Source organism: Pinus tabuliformis, chromosome 3_2, assembly GCF_031772625.1.
Source record: "Pinus tabuliformis cultivar Carrire ecotype Pingquan chromosome 3_2, CPIR1, whole genome shotgun sequence".
NCBI lineage: Eukaryota > Viridiplantae > Streptophyta > Pinopsida > Pinales > Pinaceae > Pinus > Pinus tabuliformis.
In genome coordinates, this window is record NC_142302.1 from 705,781,965 (window position 1) to 705,800,934 (window position 18,970).

At 42.3% G+C, this 18,970-nt stretch overlaps 1 pseudogene; it reads right to left on the minus strand.

Moving 5' to 3' along the window:
* Positions 1-369: 369 nt before the first annotated feature.
* Positions 370-18,220, minus strand: LOC149182594 (formate dehydrogenase, chloroplastic/mitochondrial-like; annotated as a pseudogene).
* Positions 18,221-18,970: the final 750 nt, after the last annotated feature.

Below are 18,970 nucleotides of genomic sequence, written 5' to 3' on the forward strand. Positions count from 1 at the left end.
CCAAATCAGGCAATATAAACACTAAAAATTAAATACCAAGAAAAGTCAACGACTTGAATATGGCTATAATCAAGAGAAACTTCAACATAGAATTGTCCAAAAACCACACCAAGACAAGGCAGAAACCTGCCCTTCCATACACGAACAAAGGTTCATTTCTCTGCTAGTAGAAAAGATGCATAGCATTCGCTGAATCTGTGAGCCAACTTCATGCATCAATAGGCACAAAGGACTAAAGCGCTGACTTCACTCTATTTTAGATTTCGTTTATTTCAAAACTACTAACCTATAAAATCAATCAGATGGAATGAGCTTCATGCTAATCTTGTATTATTCATTCCTGCATAATGCTTTGAAGCATCATTGGTCTCAAGAATTTATTTGACAGTTCAATATTTGATGCACTGTTTTATTCGAGGGAAGTGAGCTCTGTTTTGGCTCTTGCTTGTTATTCAAGATAAAGCAGCCTTCAACACGATGAATCATCTTCTTTAGCATCCAACATGAATTTTTTATAGGTATTGACTGGCCATCTTTCCTTCCTTCACAATATAAATCTGCGAAGGGAAATCTTCTCCCTTGAAGTATCTGTCTAGCATATCCTTTGTTCCAGCTGCATACCTTATCTGAAGTAGAGATTTTATGAACAATCGGTGAGAAAACTCTCAAGAATATCTGTGTATTTTTTATGATTCTTATTTTCTGCTTCCAAAGATGACAAAAAAGATAAATTAATGAGAGCATTAAAGCTTTGTGCAATATGATTGACTTTCTGAATTATTTATGAGGAACATGGAGCATGATGCAATATAATTGGCTTTTTGAATTACTTATGAGGTACGTTTGTCAATCAAATCAATTGCTAGAAAGGAAGGGGTGAAATTGGATGAAATCAGACACCTGGCCATCTATTGTAGTCCCAGAGATATGGGGATTCATAGCATGGTTTGGCATGGAGCGCCATGGATGATTTTTTGCAGCAGGTTGAGCAAACCAAACATCTCCACTGTAACCTGCATTGCAGAAAGTCCCAAGAGTTAGCAATGTACCTGTTTCCATCACTGCAATTGGCATTTAGCAATGTGCCTGTTTCCATCACTGCAATTGGCAAACTAACTTGTTCTAACAAACAGGAACAATGATAGTTTAGAAATTTAAAACACAGAAAAACGATTCATTGTCTTTTAATTGCCTCCGAGAATGAATGACAAAAGGACTGCCAAAGCACAAAAGTACAGTTACATTGTTTTAGTAGCAACGTATCATCATGCTCTTTCTCAATCTGAGAGAAATGTTTGATGATGGGACTTGTATGTCCATTATTGACACTGGGAAGGAGGCAATATGAAGAGGAGTTGAATAAATATAACTGACCTCCAATGTGTCCACTTGCAGAAGCATCAGCAACTGCTTGAGCATCCATGATGGCCCCTCGAGCATTATTCACAATCAATACACCCTTCTTCAGCTTGCTGATTTTCTCCTTGTTAAACATTCCCCTATTGTAACCAAAAGGAAAGGGAAAGAGAAACAATAATTAGGTTTCTGTTCACAAGTTGTATAAAATATATAGGTGCTATTGATGTCTGAGTGAATAATGGGAAAGATTATTTATGAAATTGAGATAAGTGGTGGGCTCCATTATTGTAGCAATAATGCTACAACTCCTGGGGCTTCCTTCTCTAATTTTATCAACCCGGTAGTTCGTAACAAACTTGGAAGCGACAGTGCTGTATGCACAAGTACTAGCTCTTGTCGCAGCTGTCACTTGGTCAGCTGGCACAAGTCCGCTAGGGCTCAAGCCAACTTCTGTATGTTCTCAGAAGAAGCTTTCTAAATGATGGACGAAGGCTATCTTAAAGGAAATTAACCTACTTTGCAAGAATGAACTGAAAGCCAACCAAACATGGAAACCCTAGTAAACCCTAATCTGACTAGCTTAATCCTTACAATGCAACGATGGGAATGTAACTCCTAAAAATGATGCCATTACTTCTAGTGATATGAGATGCATGAATTTAAACTACTTCTATTGAAGAGAACATTGTTTTTATGTTTTTGCTTAGGTGGTTGGAGTTATTATGATTTTGTTTCTTATTGGGTTTTGACTGTGCAGGGGTAGTTCGAAGGGAAGGAAGGCTTGGAAAAGGTCAGGAGGGCTAGGAGAGGTTCCAGGGGATTCCTAACATCATTCCACAGAAGTCCACAACGTTCAGGTGCTTGGCAACCGAGTTTGCAGGCTTCTACAAGATGTCTGCAGGGGATCCTACAGGAAGCTTGGGATTTCTACAGGAAGTCTACTAACTTCTACAGGATGTTCTACAGTTGGAGTTTTGGGTGATGGAGGAGTCGAGGAGCTGTATGGGTGGATAGGTAGGATGAAAAGGGAGCTTGTGATGGCTTAGGGACAGGGAGATAAGATGGAGAAAGAGTGGGTAAAGTTGGTTGGTGGATAGAAGGGTGGAAGCAATGAAAAGTCAAAAAGATGGAGCTACGTGAGAAGTAGAAGGGTTGGAAGGCAAACGAGCTGAACAGAGGATGAGTAGGTGACTTTAGGCGCGGTTGAGAAGAAGAAGAAGATAATAGAACAATGCTGCGCAGTGTAAATGGAACAAATCCTCTATATCTTGCACAAAACCGAGAATTCCATCAACCTATTCTAACTGTGTTATTTAACCAACGAACAGCAATGTAAATTGTGGAGAGAAATCGTGCATGGTGTTGGAACGAAGAAGTATTGCTCAAGATCAGAATGCATGGAAGGTTCTATGACGGGAATGACTGTGTTGCAGCTTGCATGAACATATAAGACTGCGTTTTTTTGGTGGTTGGTACGGTCTACACCCCCAATCTCTAAACAGAGATGGCAGTGAGTGCACTATCAACCTTTTCTTGGAGCTCTAATGAATTCTAATCCTCCTACTCTAATCTAAACTGCTGACAGCACTTTAACCATAAACTAATCCTACTCAATCACATTAAAGAAATAAAATCAGCAGACTGTGTTTTCCAAATGCATGTCAAAACAAAGAAACAAAGTGCTGAAAGGAAAGACAAGTAACAATACAAAGAAAAGGAGGTCTATTGCTCTTAGGTTGGGCCCTAACCTGAGAGCTATAGCTCCTCTTAAGAACTCAGGATTGAATCCAAATCTGCCTGCCTTTATTAAAAGATCATAACCATGAGTCTAGCAACATGCCAAAACTGGCTTACAAAAAGCAAAAACCGAGCTGTAGCTCGTGCTTAGAAATTGCAACAGTAGTTCAAAAGTTCAAAAAAACTTCTATCAAAGGTTACGGCCTCAATATTTATACATGATGAGGACCAAGCTGGCTTCCTCAATTAGTGGAGCTCGGCTGTCCAACTAAAAGTAAACTGTTGTTCCTGTAGAATCTATTCGCTGCCTTTTAGCTCGGTGGGGATAGCTGTTGGAGCTCGGAGTTGGGGTGGAGATCACGAGGGAGGTCATTCAAGACTGTGGACAACCTCCCTATAAACCTACAATGCCACCTTTGTTGTCTCCTTGTCTCCTTCTGCGTGGTCTTTGCTCCATTTAATGTCAAAAAAACCTGAAATCATCATGTATTAGTCACATAGGAATAATGCCTACCCTTCTTCCTACAAATAACACGAATATACTAAGAAATGATGCATAAGTGATAAAAGATGAAGGGTTGAGCAAGGTAAGTAGGCCAAATGAGCCCAAATTGTTACCAAAAATTGGGGCTCATCATCACCCCCCAGCTAAAATATTTGCTCATCCTTGAGCAATTTTGCTCCAGATCCTTGTCCCCAGCCGAGAACTAAGCTCCGGAATACGCTCTTTCTTTCCTACTCTTGGTGGCTCTGCCTGTTCTGCCCTTGGTGGCGATGAGGGTGCCGCTCCTTCCCTCTTCTCTGTTTCCTTGACCTTGAGCCGGGCTTTTGAAGCCGATTGGTCTAACCTTCCTTTCCAAGTAGTTGTTTTTGGGCTCCCCCTCTCGTAGGTGACCGATATCTTCGAGGGGGACCTCTCACTGGGTGAAGTAGGGGCATCCCCTGTAGTGATTTGGCTGCTGGATGGAGGTTGTGGCTTGCCCGTCTTTATTCTGACACTTCTTCGAGCTTTAAAGTATAGAGGGGTCTCCCTCTTTCTCTTCTCCTTTGGCTTAGGTGGCGTGCTGAGGGCAGCCAACACAGCTGCTGCCTCCCTTGCTAGAATGTCCGCCTTCTTCTCCTTGGGTTTCACTTTTTCGGGGCTTCCTGTAGAAGACCCTATTTTAGTCAATTTCGGGCTTCCTGTAGAAGACCCTTTTTCTGTTAATTTTTGGATTCCTGTAGAAGCCGATTTCGGCTTTCCTGTAGAAATAGGTGTTGCCGCCTTGGTTTGCTTTGCTGCATGGGTTTTGCTTTTTGACTTAGTTGTGGTCGTTGTCGAGGCACTCTTGCTGATGTGGACCTTCTCAGCCTTGTCCACTCTGCCTTGCAACCTTTTCTCTCTTGCTGTCAAGATGGGTATGTCATTTTTTTCTTTGTCATCCTTTTTCTCATGCTTCTTCTTTTGCTCTTTCTTCTGCACTGTGGTTGGGGTCTTTTGGCCTGTTTCTTTCTTTCCCACGGCCACTGATTCTTTCTCCTCACTGTTGGAGGAACCACTTTCTTTGGTCAACATCTTTATGTCTCCATCTCTTGTCAAATTTTTGAATGCTTCCCATGAGAGGGGAACCTTGTATGAATGAAGCTCATCATCCACGAGAAGTTTGATCAATCCATGGTGGGCTACCTGGTCTGGTATGCCTTCTTTTAACTTTGTGGCACACTCAATTAGATATTGTAGCAGGAAATAGGGGATGCTCAGTTTATTTTCTACAGGAAGATCAATTTGGTGCCTCAATTCAGTGAGCAACCTAAAGTGATACCCGTACACAATGCTAAAATGGCCTTCGCAGGTTATATACTTCATGATCTACAGGCTAACTTCATTCCATGGTGGTAGTAAACTGGTTCTACGCACCCCATTCTTGTCTTCCGAGAATTCCTCCTCTGGGGGAAAGAATTCTTTCTTGGCCTGTTGGTTCAACTTCCTTTCTTCCTTATCCCATGGAAAACCCATTGGAAGTTCAGTAATTCGACTGATATATTGCGGGGTGAGCTTGAGGCTTAGGCCCCTAAAATTCACGGTGGCCAATGTTTTGGATTTCGGCCTCAGAGCCTGCAAAAACTCTTTTGCCACTTCGTCTTCATAACCCTACAATTTGTCACAGAAGGATATCCATTGTGCTCGTGTGAAGAGCTCCACCACCTCAAGATTTTCCCTTAACTTTGTTGGATCAGTGGGTTCCCTTCTAATGAACCCACTCGGCATGATAAAAACTGTTTCTTTAACTAGAGGTGGCGAACGCGGAAGAAGTTTGGTCTACTGAGACAGAGCGTAGAATTACGCTTCTGTCATGCACAAAATCCACGAAGCTTATCTCTGAGGGCCTTAACACAGCTTAATTATACTGACATCCTGTAGAATGACAGTTTATGCACATCAGACAACAACTGCAACAATTTTCTACGACCAGACTGTAGACGACGATTCTGCCACCTTCAAAATCCAATTGCATGGAGAGTTCAGGTTTACCTTTTTAATCCGCCACCTTTTGACATGAGGAACCCGCCTTCATGTAGAAACAGCGTTTCTGTAGGAGCAGCGCGTGATTTCTGGGAAAGGCTGCAGTTGGTCTGCGCTCTTGGTGTTGCTTCACAGGCGTTCTGATGGCCAAAGGCTCGGAGTATCGAACTGCAGAGGGATCCGAATGATCACTCAAGTTTTAAACGGGGAATGATAAATGCATGGGGTGCAATCTAGCCGATTAGATTTGAATCGGTGGAATCCGTGGCGCGGGGGTGAGCTGTCCCTGCCGGACCGTTGGACGACGTCATCCCATCATTTTCCTGCGAGTTCCCTTACTGCCGCATCATCCCCCCGCAGATCCGCCGTCGTCTCTTCTGTTAAACTTGTTTTTCCCGACGGGATTGCTCTCACGTGTGTGCTGCCCATTCCTTTTGTCATGGCCGCCACCCAAACATCCGACTAGACCATTAACTGGTCGACGTGGCCAGTCAAATGGCCATACAGCCGCTCAACCCATTCACCTCACACTTTGCAAACAATTTCAAAGTAAAATTCATGCAATCTGACGGAAGAAAGGGTCGAGACACTTACCTGTGCGGCTGCAACACGATTTTTCGGCTTTCGGACGATGATGAGTGGATTCGTTTGCCGCTGATGAATTTGCACAGGCCCGGAGGTTCATGTTTACAGGCTGCCGACGATGGATTTGATGCTTGGCTGCATGCGCCCGCGTTTTCATTGCATATGGCCAGCGCTGTGAATGGTGTACACTCTAGCGGGCTTAACTGTTACAGGACTCCCGCAGGATGTCTTGTAACAGTTCTTCCTCCTCGGGTGCATGCTGCACGACGAAGGATTTGGCCTCACGATCACGCTCCCTGAGCTCATGGATGGCTGGGATGGATATGGTATGACATCTCAGCATTTTTTTTATCTTAAAAATTGCTTTCTCTTTGATAACTCAACCATCTACTTTGCTTGTGCAGGTAACTTCATTGCATGTCGACAAGGATGGTAGAACGAGGTGACAGCAGTGTGCAAGGGTAACAACAGTAGCTTGCATGCGTCCAAACCGATCCTTAGTCGTTAGATCTCCTCATAGAATGAATTCTGGGCCGTCCCGAACTTCTACAGGAAGTTTCCTGTAGAAATACAGAGCTTCCTGTAGAAAGTTTGTGTTTCCTGTAGAAAGTCTGCATCTTCCTGTAGAAAATCTGCATCTTCCTGTAGAAGACTCAAGCCGTGATGAAATTGTGCACATACCTTGGAGAAAATGAGTATTCTTGGAGGAGGTGCTGGTGAGGTCTCCTAACAACATGATAAGGAGCCTTGGCTTTGAGTTGAGAGGCTTCCTCTCCTCCATAGAACACCTGCAACCTACATGCAATTTTACATTATGAACTTGTTGTCCTTGTCTTTTTTCTTATTGTTTTTTTCTTTTTTCTTTTTTCTTTTTTTTTGAAAGATAACAGGGGCGCCTCGATGAGGTTTTCACCCTTGCCATCTGCCTTAAGCGCCTCAGAGAGGTTTTCACTCAAGGATCTTTTTCAAATCTCTTCTTCTTCTTTTTTTGAAAGACAATAGGGGCGCCTCAATGAGGTTTTCACCCCTACCACCTGCCTTGGGCGCCTCAGAGAGTTTTTCACCCAAGGATCTTTATTATTTATTTATTTATTTATTTTATTTTTTATTTTTTTAAATCTTTCAGAGTATGCCCAAAGCAGAGGCAGAACCCTTCTCTATGACCAACACTGATTTCTCCATAGTTTTGATGAACTCTTGTCTTGAGAGAGGCTTCCTGTAGATCTTCAATCGATGCCCATTGACAAGCATGGGGATGGCTTCCTCATCAATGGTCCGAATGAGAACAGATCCATTTTCATGACATTTTTCCACTGCATATAGCCCCAACCATCTGGTTCTCAGCTTTCCCTTGAAGTCTTTGTACCTGGAGTCATACAACAGTGCACAATCTCCTGGCTGGAATTGCTTGTCATTGAGGTGTTGGTCATGCCACACCTTTCTCTGAAGTTGAACCACTTCCGAGTGAAGGAGGGCCTGCATTCGGTGCTCGTCCAGTCCATTCAGCTGCAACAACCTTTCTTGCTGTGCATGGCTGAGATCTAGGTCCAGCTGAGCTGCCATCCTCAAAGTGTTGTACTCAAATTCAATGGACAGCAAAGCTTTCTTCCCATAGACCAGCTCATAAGGTGTGAAGCCGGTGGTGGTCTTCCAGGTTGTGTTGTAAGCCCATGTGGCCTCAACCAGGCGATCTGCCCAGTCCTTTCTTCTGCTGCTCACCACCTTAGTCAAGATCCCTTCTAATGCTCTATTGGTGACTTCCACCTGCCCATTTGCTTGAGGGTGATAGGGGGTGGAAGTCTTATGCTTGATCTTGTGATGAGCTGGTAGGTCTTCAACTAGGTTGGATGTGAACTAGCTCCCTTGATCGGTGACTAGCTCTCTTGGGTAGCCAAACTTGTAGAAGATGTTTTCTCTTAAGAACTCGGCCACCTTCTCTTTTGTTGCTACTTTGATTGCTTTAGTCTCTGCCCACTTTGTCAGGTAGTCAGTACACACAATGATGTAAGACCTTTGCCTCGAAGGAGGGTTGATTGGACCCACAAAGTCCATACCCCACTTCTCAAATGGCTCAAGAGTCACTTGAGGTTGGAGAGGCATCTCATCCCTTTGAGTCGGTTTCCCCATTCTTTGGCATTGGTCACATTGGCTAATATATCTTCTGACATCTTGATGAAGTGTGGGCCAATAGTAGCCTGCCTGCAGGGTTTTGAAGGTAGTCCTCTTTGCTGCAAAATGTCCTCCACAAGGCCCATCATGACAGGTGAGGAGGATATCAAAGACTTCCTCCTCCCTTACACAACACCTTAAGATCTGATCGGGGCCAAGCTTGAACAGATTGCCCCGGATCCAAGTAAATGAGGCACTTTTTCTGATGATTCTGCTCTTCTCTCTTGAAGATAGGTGCGGAGGGAACTGTGCTGAAACAAGGTAGTTTGTTATATCAGAAAACCATGGAGAGAGTGCTGAGATAGCAAACAAATGTTCATCGGGCATCTAGTTATCCACTGTCCCATCCTCATCTGCAGACAAATCCAATCTAGATAAAAATTCAGCAACAACATTTTCTTTACCTGGTTTGTCAACAATAGTCAAATCAAACTGCTGCAACAAAAGTAACCATCTAATAATCCGAGCATTCACATCTGTTTTATTCATTAAATATCTAATTTCAGCATGGTCTGTATGTACAAATGTTTGGTAGCCAGTGATATAATGTCGGAACTTGTTCAGTGCTTGGACCACAGCCAAAAACTCTTTCTCAGTTACAGTGTAATTCAGTTCAGCTTTGGACGAGTTTTTGCTAACAAAGTAAATGGCATATGGAAGTTTTTGTTCAACTTGTCCTAAAGTTGCACCTATGGCTTTGTTTGAGGCATCAGTGTGGATGTGGAAAGGTAGGGCCCAGTTTGGACCTCTCAAGATTGGGGCTGACACCAACTTGTCCTTCAATTCATTCAAAGCCCTCTGACAATCGTCAGTCCATTTAAACTCCACATCTTTTGCCAACAGGCCAAACAATGGCGAGGCTAGCTTGCTGAAGTCTTTAATGAATCTCCTGTAATACCCTGCTAATCCTAAGAAACTCCGAACATCCCTTACCTTTTGAGGAGGTGGAACCTTCTTGATGAGAGCAATTTTGTTAGGATCCACCTGTAACCCTTGGCAAGAAATGGTATGGCCTAGCACGGTCCCTTCAGTCATCAGGAATTCACATTTTTCAGGACTTAGGGACAGGTTCATCTCAATGCATTTGGTTAGGACTTTTCCCAGATTGGACAATGCTTCCTGGAAGTCGGCCCCATAAGGAGTGAAGTCATCCATATAGATTTCCACTGCATCATGGACCAGCTCCGAGAAGATGCTCAAGACAGCTCTCTGGAAGGTAGCAGGAGCATTGCATAGCCCAAAGGGAAGAACTCGGTAGGCAAAGGTACCCCAAGGACAAGTGAAGGTGGTCTTATCTTGGTCTTCTGGGCTGATTTGGATCTGGTTGTACCCGCTAAACTCGTCTAGGAAAGAGAAGAACTTCTTTCCTACCAGTCCATCCAACACTTGATCTATGAAAGGTAGAGGGAAATGGTCTTTCTTGGTAGCTTTGTTCAGTTCTCGGTAGTCCACACAGATTCTCCACTTCCCATTCTTCTTGGGAACCAACACCAGAGGGGACACCCATTCACTATCTGAGATGGGGTAAATGAATCCGGCGTCCAGCAGTTTTTGTAATTCTTCCTTGACAATGTCCTTAAGGGCTGGATTCATTCTCCTCTGAGGTTGCATAACCGGCTTACAATCCTCTTTGATGTATATGTGATGGGTACAGACCGAAGGATGGACTCCGTTCATCTCCTTATAGCTCCAAGCAAAAGCATCTAGATGGCTGGCCAACAGGCTACACAGCTCCTTTTCTTGGGAAGGAGATAGGGAGGAGCTGATCTTTAACGTTCTCTCAGGGCCGAACTCCACATTCTTGACTCTGGGAGTGACATGGTTGGTTGTACAAAGATCCACTAAGGTGCTGGCTTGGGCATCCTCCACCAATTTCTCTAAGGATAGTGCACTGGAAGGTGGATTCTAGATCAAGGTCTCAATCAAGTCATCCTCGGTTGGGGGGTCTCTTCTAGTGGTATCTAGGGTGCACAAAGGTGCTGAGTACACTTCATCCTCTTCTCCTTCCTCCAACCAAAGTGGTAAGTCATGCTCTAAGGAAGGTTGGGCAGGAGGGTATAGGACTAGCTGCTTGGACATAGGACCATTTTTGATGGTCATATTTCCTGCATGACAACTTATGTAAGCATCTGCAGTGGCTAACCAAGGCCTTTCCAAAATAAGAGGATATCCATTAAGCTTTGCCTTGGGTTGCAGAACCAAGAAATCTGCAGGGTATTCCCAAGAGTCGATAGAGACCAAGACATCCTCCACAATCCCTTCGGGAGTCACAGTGGAGCGATCTGCTAGTTGCAGTATTGTCGAGGTCTTCCTCAAGGAACCCTGAAGATTGAGTTTGAGCATGGTATCCCTGGTCATCACATTAATGGCAGCCCCCAAATCAATCAAGGTGTGAGGTATGATGATGCCATTGATGTGGACATCTACTACAGGACTCCCAGGATCTAGATGCTTTGGGCAGATGACTTGTCCTAACATAAGGTCAGACAGTTGTCCTAAGACATTGATGGTTGAATCATCTCTCTTTCGCCTGCCTGGGTGTTTGAAACACTTTTCCTTAACCAGTTTGGTGTATATTGGCACATCCTTGATGGCTTGGAGAAGTGGTATTTTCACACACAACTGCTTGAGCTCACCCAGGAGCTCATCCTCCTCTGGGTTGGGTTGTGTGGTGGCTGTTAGTCTCTCAGGAAAGGGTGGAATAGCCTTTGGTTCACTTTCCTGTTTATCTTCCTCATCCTCTGGGGGAGGAGGTTGGCGATCCGGAAGAGTCTTTCCAGATCGAAGATTGATCTCCTGGATCTCCACAGCATAAGTAGGGCATGATGTTTCCCCAGTGTATACCTGTTGGGCCTGTCTATTGTTGGGGTTCGGGTTCGGTTGAGCAGGTATTTGAGGTTGCCTTGGAGGAGCAGGAGGTAATGGTTGAGGTTGAACTGGTGGAGGAGGCAAAATGGCGGGAGGAGTGTTGTACTGGAGCCTCCACCCCGACTAAGATGCACTCCACTGAGGTTGTGGCTGGGCATGTGAGTGATAGGAATGAGTAGTGGGTTGAGTAGGGTACTGAGGAAAGTAAGACCATGGAGGAGGCATAGACCAAGAAGGATGAGCAGGGGGACCCCAGGAAGGCATAGGAGTCGATTGGTTGGGGCTGTAATAAGCTTGAGGTGCCCCTTGCATCCCCTGCTGGTAAGGTCTGGGTCCTTATGGCCTCCTTTGGTTGAGGAAATAGAGAGGTTCAGTGGGAGCTTTTGTCCCTTGGTACATGGCTTTAAGTCCAGGTAAGGTTGGACATTGGTTTATGGGATGGTCCTCCTCACAAACGAAACACACTTCAACCGAATGCAATGGGCATTCATTCTTAGGGTGTCTCCTTGTACATCTAGGGCAAAAGATAGCCAAGGCTCTCTCAGCTTCTTCCTTCTTCTGCTGGATCCTGAATGTGTCCAGTTGCATGGCAATGGTCTGTCTCACCTCACTCTTAAGATCTTCTAATTGATTTGCAAACTTATGTTTGGAGAAAGGGACACCAGTTGAGAGGAGGTTTCCTCTACCTCATTTCCGAGATGTCCTGGAGTGGTTTCTAAACACAGTCTTGATGTCCTCATAAGGCAGTTGGTAAATATCCCCCCAGCTAACATGTGAAGGGTATCTAAGAGGTCTTTAGGGACTCCTCGGAGCAGAACCAACTTGAGGGATTCAGGGTCAAGTGTGCACCTGGCCCGCTTATAGCTAAGTTGGAACCTCTCCTCATAATCCTCTAAGGACTCATCATTTCCCATAGTCATCCGAAAGATTTCTCCCTTGGTTTCCTTGGACCTACAGTAGTCCCGGTACTTGGTATCGAAAGCTTGCTGCATCTGAGCCCAAGTAGTGATACTATTCCCAGGTAAGCCCATGAACCAGCGTAATGCTGCATCCTTAAGAGTTGAAGGGAAGAGTTTCAGCTTTTGCTCATCTTCAGTATAATCATAGGTTCTACAAAGGACAGCAAACTCAAACAGGGAGGTATCAGGATCTTCAGTAGTCAGTCCATGGAAGTGAGGTAAAGCGGAGGGGCTAATGTTCTTCATTTTCATCTCTCCATTGGTCTCTCGGATGGGGAAGGCACCTTCTATTCTCTCATCTTCTCCTTTATTGTCAGCCATAGCTTCAGATGGGATGGTCTCTAATTCTTCTTCTGCTATAGGATCTTCGTATATCTCAGGAGGTTCACCTATAGGTTCTTCTGGATCACTGTCACCGAAGAAGAGAGAAGGGTGACTCAGTGATGTGGTGGGGGTGTTGGGTAAGAATTTGCCTGTTTTATCTCGATTCCTACGAGGCATGAAATGGAAAGACTTTTTTGATTACTTTTGTTTTTCTTTGGTACCTGCAAAACTGAAACAGATTGATCTACAACTAACTATCTTACTGAAATAAAGATGCAGAATTAAATTGAAAGCAGGAAAGAACTATTCTACTTTGCTCAAATGAAATTGCAGGAATGGAAATGCTAGTCTACGCTCTCAGAATTGAAATACTAATCTACGCTTGCAAAATTGAAATTGCGGAATTGAAATGCTAATCTATGAAAGCAGGAAATGTCTATGCTACTTTTGCATAATGGAAATGAAATAAACTACTTAGCAGAAGGCAAGAGTAAGAAAATAGAAGAAAAGCAACAATTACTAATACTCTGACGCTTCCCCGGCGACGGCGCCAAAAAGATGGTGGGCTCCAGTATTGTAGCAATAATGCTACAACTCCGGGGCTTCCTTCTCTAATTTTATCAACCCGGTAGTTCGTAACAAACTTGGAAGCGACGGTGATGTATGCACAAGTACTAGCTCTTGTCGCAGCTGTCACTTGGTCAACTGGCACAAGTCCGCTAGGGCTCAAGCCAACTTCTATATGTTCTCAGAAGAAGCTTTCTAAATGATGGACGAAGGCTATCTTAAAGGAAATTAACCTACTTTGCAAGAATGAACTGAAAGCCAACCAAACATGGAAACCCTAGTAAACCCTAATCTGACTAGCTTAATCCTTACAATGCAACGATGGGAATGTAACTCCTAAAAATGATGCCATTACTTCTAGTGATATGAGATGCATGAATTTAAACTACTTCTATTGAAGAGAACATTGTTTTTATGTTTTTGCTTAGGTGGTTGGAGTTATTATGATTTTGTTTCTTATTGGGTTTTGACTATGCAGAGGTAGTTCAAATGGAAGGAAGGCTTGGAAAAGGTCTGGAGGGCTAGGGGAGGTTCCAGGGGATTCCTAACATCATTCCACAGAAGTCCACAATGTTCAGGTGCTTGGCAACCGAGTTTGCAGGCTTCTACAGGATGTCTGCAGGGGATCCTACAGGAAGCTCGGTATTTCTACAGGAAGTCTGCTAACTTCTACAGGATGTTCTACAGTTGGAGTTTTGGGTGATGGAGGAGTCAAGGAGCTGTATGGGTGGATAGGTAGGATGAAAAGGGAGCTTGTGATGGCTCAAAGATAGAGAGATAAGATGGAGAAAGAGTGGGTAAAGTTGGTTGGTGGATAGAAGGGTGGAAGCAATGAAGAGTCAAAAAGATGGAGCTATGTGAGAAGTAGAAGGGTTGGAAGGCAAACGAGCTGAACAAAGGATGAGTAGGTGACTTTAGGCGCGGTTGAGAAGAAGAAGAAGATAATAGAACAATGTTGCGCAGTGTAAATGGAACAAATCCTCTATGTCTTGCACAAAACCGAAAATTCCATCAACCTATTCTAACTGTGTTATTTAACCAACGAACAGCGATGTAAATTGTGGAGAGAAATCGTGCATGGTGTTGGAACGAAGAAGTATTGCTCAAGATCAGAATGCATGGACGGTTCTATGACGGGAATGACTGTGTTGCAGCTTGCATGAACATATAAGACTGCGTTTTTTTGGTGGTTGGTACGGTCTACACCCCCAATCTCTAAACAGAGATGGCAGTGAGTGCACTATCAACCTTTTCTTGGAGCTCTAATGAATTCTAATCCTCCTACTCTAATCTAAACTGCTGACAACACTTTAACCATAAACTAATCCTACTCAATCACATTAAAGAAATTAAATCAGCAGACTGTGTTTTCCAAATGCATGTCAAAACAAAGAAACAAAGTGCTGAAAGGAAAGACAAGTAACAATACAAAGAAAAGGAGGTCTATTGCTCTCAGGTTGGGCCCTAACCTGAGAGCTATAGCTCCTCTTAAGAACTCAGGATTGAATCCAAATCTGCCTGCCTTTATTAAAAGATCATAACCATGAGTCTAGCAACATGCCAAAACTGGCTTACAAAAAGCAAAAACCGAGCTGTAGCTCGTGCTTAGAAATTGCAACAGTAGTTCAAAAGTTCAAAAAAACTTCTATCAAAGGTTACGGCCTCAATATTTATACATGATTAGGACCAAGCTGGCTTCCTCAATTAGTGGAGCTCGGCTGTCCAACTAAAAGTAAATTGTTGTTCATGTAGAATCTGTTGGTTGCCTTTTAGCTCGGTGGGGATAGTTGTTGGAGCTCGGAGTTGGGGTGGAGATCACGAGGGAGGTCATTCAAGACTTGGACAACCTCCCTATAAACCTGCAATGCCACCTTTGCTGTCTCCTTGTCTCCTTCTGCGTGGTCTTTGCTCCATTTAATGTCAAAAAAACCTGAAATCATCATGTATTAGTCAGATAGGAATAATGTCTGCCCTTCTTCCTACAAATAACATGAATATACTAAGAAATGATGCATAAGTGATAAAATATGAAGGGTTGGGCAAGGTAAGTAGGCCAAATGAGCCCAAATTGTTACCAAACATTGGGGCTCATCAATAAGGCGCACCTAGTTTTGTCAGAAAGAGACATATTAATGACAAGTAAATCACATTTAGGTAGCATTTCGTCAAGATTTGTCTCCAATGTTGCTTCAGTTTCCCTTTCCAATTCGGGTCCAATAGAAAGACGATCGTGGTAAAGAAGCTCACAATTGAAGGGCTGTACAAAGGAACGCAATTCAATTCAACATCATGTAATGTTTATTATTATTAGATTGAAATTTTGAAACAAACAGCATGCATGCATAAGAATCATGGAGCACTGATTTTTGAAAAGAAGTTTGCAACATCATGAAGTAGTACTAGATCCTAAGAATGAATACCTTCAAACGCTTAAGTAGTTCTTTGCCAATACGCCCTGCACCAATAGTACCAATAGTTTTGCCTTCTAGATCATATGACCTGTAAGAAATTGCCGCCACTTTCCAATCACCCTCAACAATTTGCTTATATCCAAGCGCAAAGTTTCACATCAATATGAGAATGCGCATTAGCTCATTTTCTGCCACGAACACCACATTACTTGCTATAAAAATTGTTGAAGAAGGCGTCAATTAAATTATGAAGAATCATTGCAGAATCTTGTTCATACTAAAATGTCCATACCGTGAACAAGGTAGTGACAAGCGGTATAATTTCAGAAATAGTACCTGTAACTTCTGCGACAGTCACACCAGCGGCTGCTGCAGCATTTAGATCAATGTGATCAGAACCAATACCAGCTGTCAAAAGAAGCTTTAAGTTCTTTGCCTTTTTGATCCTCTCTGCTATCACATTGGCCGGGTGGAAAGGCGTAGAAATCAAAGCATGCGTATTAGGTATGTCCTTTTCAAGTTCTGTAAAGGAAATTAATTGTGTAAGTTTAGTCCGCAGTGGGTTACAATTCTCAAATGTAAAAGCAAGCAAGCAATACACTGATTTCGTCGATCCATGGTAGCAAGAAGTAAGAAAGGGAAGGCATACTAGAAAATTAATAGATTGGATTGTGGATTAAACAACCACCCAACTTCAATTGTGAATAACCAGAAGTCATTTATGACTTGTTCGACAAGATATATATTCTGTAAATCTCACTTTTTGAAGCAGCACATATGATACCATCTAGATTGATTATTATTCAGGATATGAGGAACAAAAGGAAGTCTAGGACATAAACTATTCATCCATATCAATAACAACAACAGATAACACGATTTTATATCCCAAGGGGTGGGTGGCTCTTCACGGGAGCAAATCTCATTAAATACCTTGGGGTTACCAGCTGGTATTTCAGCTAGCAGTTGGTTACTACCCTCGTCGTCCATCCAGAAAAACTAGGGAAGAGGGAGGAAATCTGCAGGGGGCTAGCAAGATGCTTGGAACGCCTAAACTGTGGGACAATATTTTTCCGGACCTGAAAAAGAAAGATGACTCTAGGTGATTCTGAGTTGGAGTATGATGTTACTAGGTACCATATAATTATACCTCCCTCCTAGGTCAAAGACACATGAGTTGAGTTAGAAGGTTGTCTCAGGTTTCTAGGGAAACTGTTTTTCAAGAAGATTCTACCATACAAGAATCAGCATAGATGGTGCTCTGTCCAGCAATCAAAGAAACTCTACCAAGCAAAACCCTGCTGATACACATTTAGCATTAGCTCTAAATCTTTTTCTGTGATTTTGATGGCTAGTAACTACAGTTAGACAAATGAGACCTGCTAACAATTAGACCACAGTTTATTCATTTATTAAGAAGTCTGGTGTACATAGCTTGATGATGAGACCTGCTAAAAATTAGAACACAGTTTATTCATTTATTAAGAAGACTGGTGTACATAGCTTGATGATGAGCCCTGCTAACAATTAGACCATAGTTTATTCATTTATTAAGAAGTCTGGTGTACATAGCTTGATGATGAGACCTGCTAACAATTAGACCACAGTTTATTCATTTATTAAGAAGTCTGGTGTACATAGCTTGATGATGAGTGTGTCCTAGCACTCTAGTGTTAGCAGATAAAAAATCGCAATTCCAATCAGTTATCATGATTTCAAGTTTCACGGGGCCAATTCGACAGCACAGTACATATAGCCTAGTAGGGAATTTAAATTCCATGTTATCACTTCACCAACACAGAGAACACATATAGCCTAGTGGTATACATGGATACAGAAAGAAATAGGGCATTTGGGGGGCTTCTAACAGTTCAAAGAAAGAGATGGCGTTTAGTACAGCTCCCTTCAAGCGTTACCAGATCCATAATCAAGGAAAATTCGGGGAGGCCAAGTTTTGGGCAAGGATAAGGAAAAAATTCGGGACAAAAAGGGAGAGTAGAACAAAAATATAAAGATATACACCTATATATTTTGATGAAAATATATAAGCAATGGTGAGTGCGACAATATGACCTCCCTTCATTCTGTTTCACAGAAATTAATCACCCAGTAGAGGAGCAATGAACCCAGCAGAGGTAAAAATAACCTAAATTGGGCTGGATGAGGGTTTTTATTACACAAGTTTCATTCAGTCAACTAAGTCATACTCATACTCAGAGGTCAAACTCGTGTTGACAGTCAAACTCTGTCAACAAACAAGTTACAAGTTGGAAAATAAAACTCTGTGTCAACAACCAAGTTTGACTCAGACAAGTTGGAAAATTACATTTTCCTGAAACTCGGATAATGGCAGGTTCAAGCCACGATCCTGGTAACACTGGTTCAAACTTTCCCTTCTATGTTCTGAACATACAGATCCCCTGCGCAACTTCTATGCATATGATCGATGATGTTAAATTAAGAAGTTCAAAAAGACACATTAATTTTATTTTATTTTGCAGGAGTGCTAACATAGACATAACAACAAAAGAATTCACTGCTAACTTACCACAGTCAGGACCTTCCTTGTCATCTGTCACAATGTACTGGTGACCATTAGATTCCAACCATTCTCGTATGCCCAAAGCATTCTCAACACACCCGAGAAAGTTTGGATTGAGCGAAGCATATTCATTGGCTTTATAAAAGACTCCAACAATTTGAAAAAAAAAATACTCTTTGTATAACGACCCTTTCATTCACGTATTCATTTAAAAAAAATAGTAATAGAAAATTTTCATTATGTCATGTTTGCAATATGTTGAAAACTTAAGGTTTTTGTAGTCATAGTCTTTGGTTTTAATTCCATGGTTGAAAAATTTCCAAAATTTTAAGGGTTTCCTAAGCCATGATATTTTATCTTTAACACCATGGCTAAAAATTGTTTGAACTTTAAGGCTTTTCAGAGATGTGATGTTTTATCTTTAATGTCGTGCCTGAAAACCATCGCAATTTTAAGTTTTTTTGAAGTCGTGACATTTTATCCTTAACGCCATCGCTGAAAATGTTGAAAATTCACCGTGAAAAAAAACACATTATTACAACATCAACACTTTTTGTTTTCAGGGTTTTTGTTGCACAAAAAAAACTGGTTTTTATTGGCTTTTACTGTCCGCCATTGCTGAAAATGTTGAAAATTCACCTTGAAAAAAAAACATTATTACAACATCAACACTTTTTGTTTTTGGGGTTTTTGTTGCACAGAAAAAACTGGTTTTTATTGGCTTTTATTGTCATTTTAAAAAAAAATGTTAAATATTTACCACCAAAAAAAAAAAAAAAAACAACAACAACATTATTCCATAATCAACATTTTTCATTTTTAGGTTGTTTTCATTTTTGGGGGGTTTTTTGGCTAGAGTTCTCTTTTTGAGTTTATAATTCTCGTTTCATAGTTTACATCTTAGTCACCAGGTTCGAGTTCGAGTTCGAGTTCGGCGACCATGAAA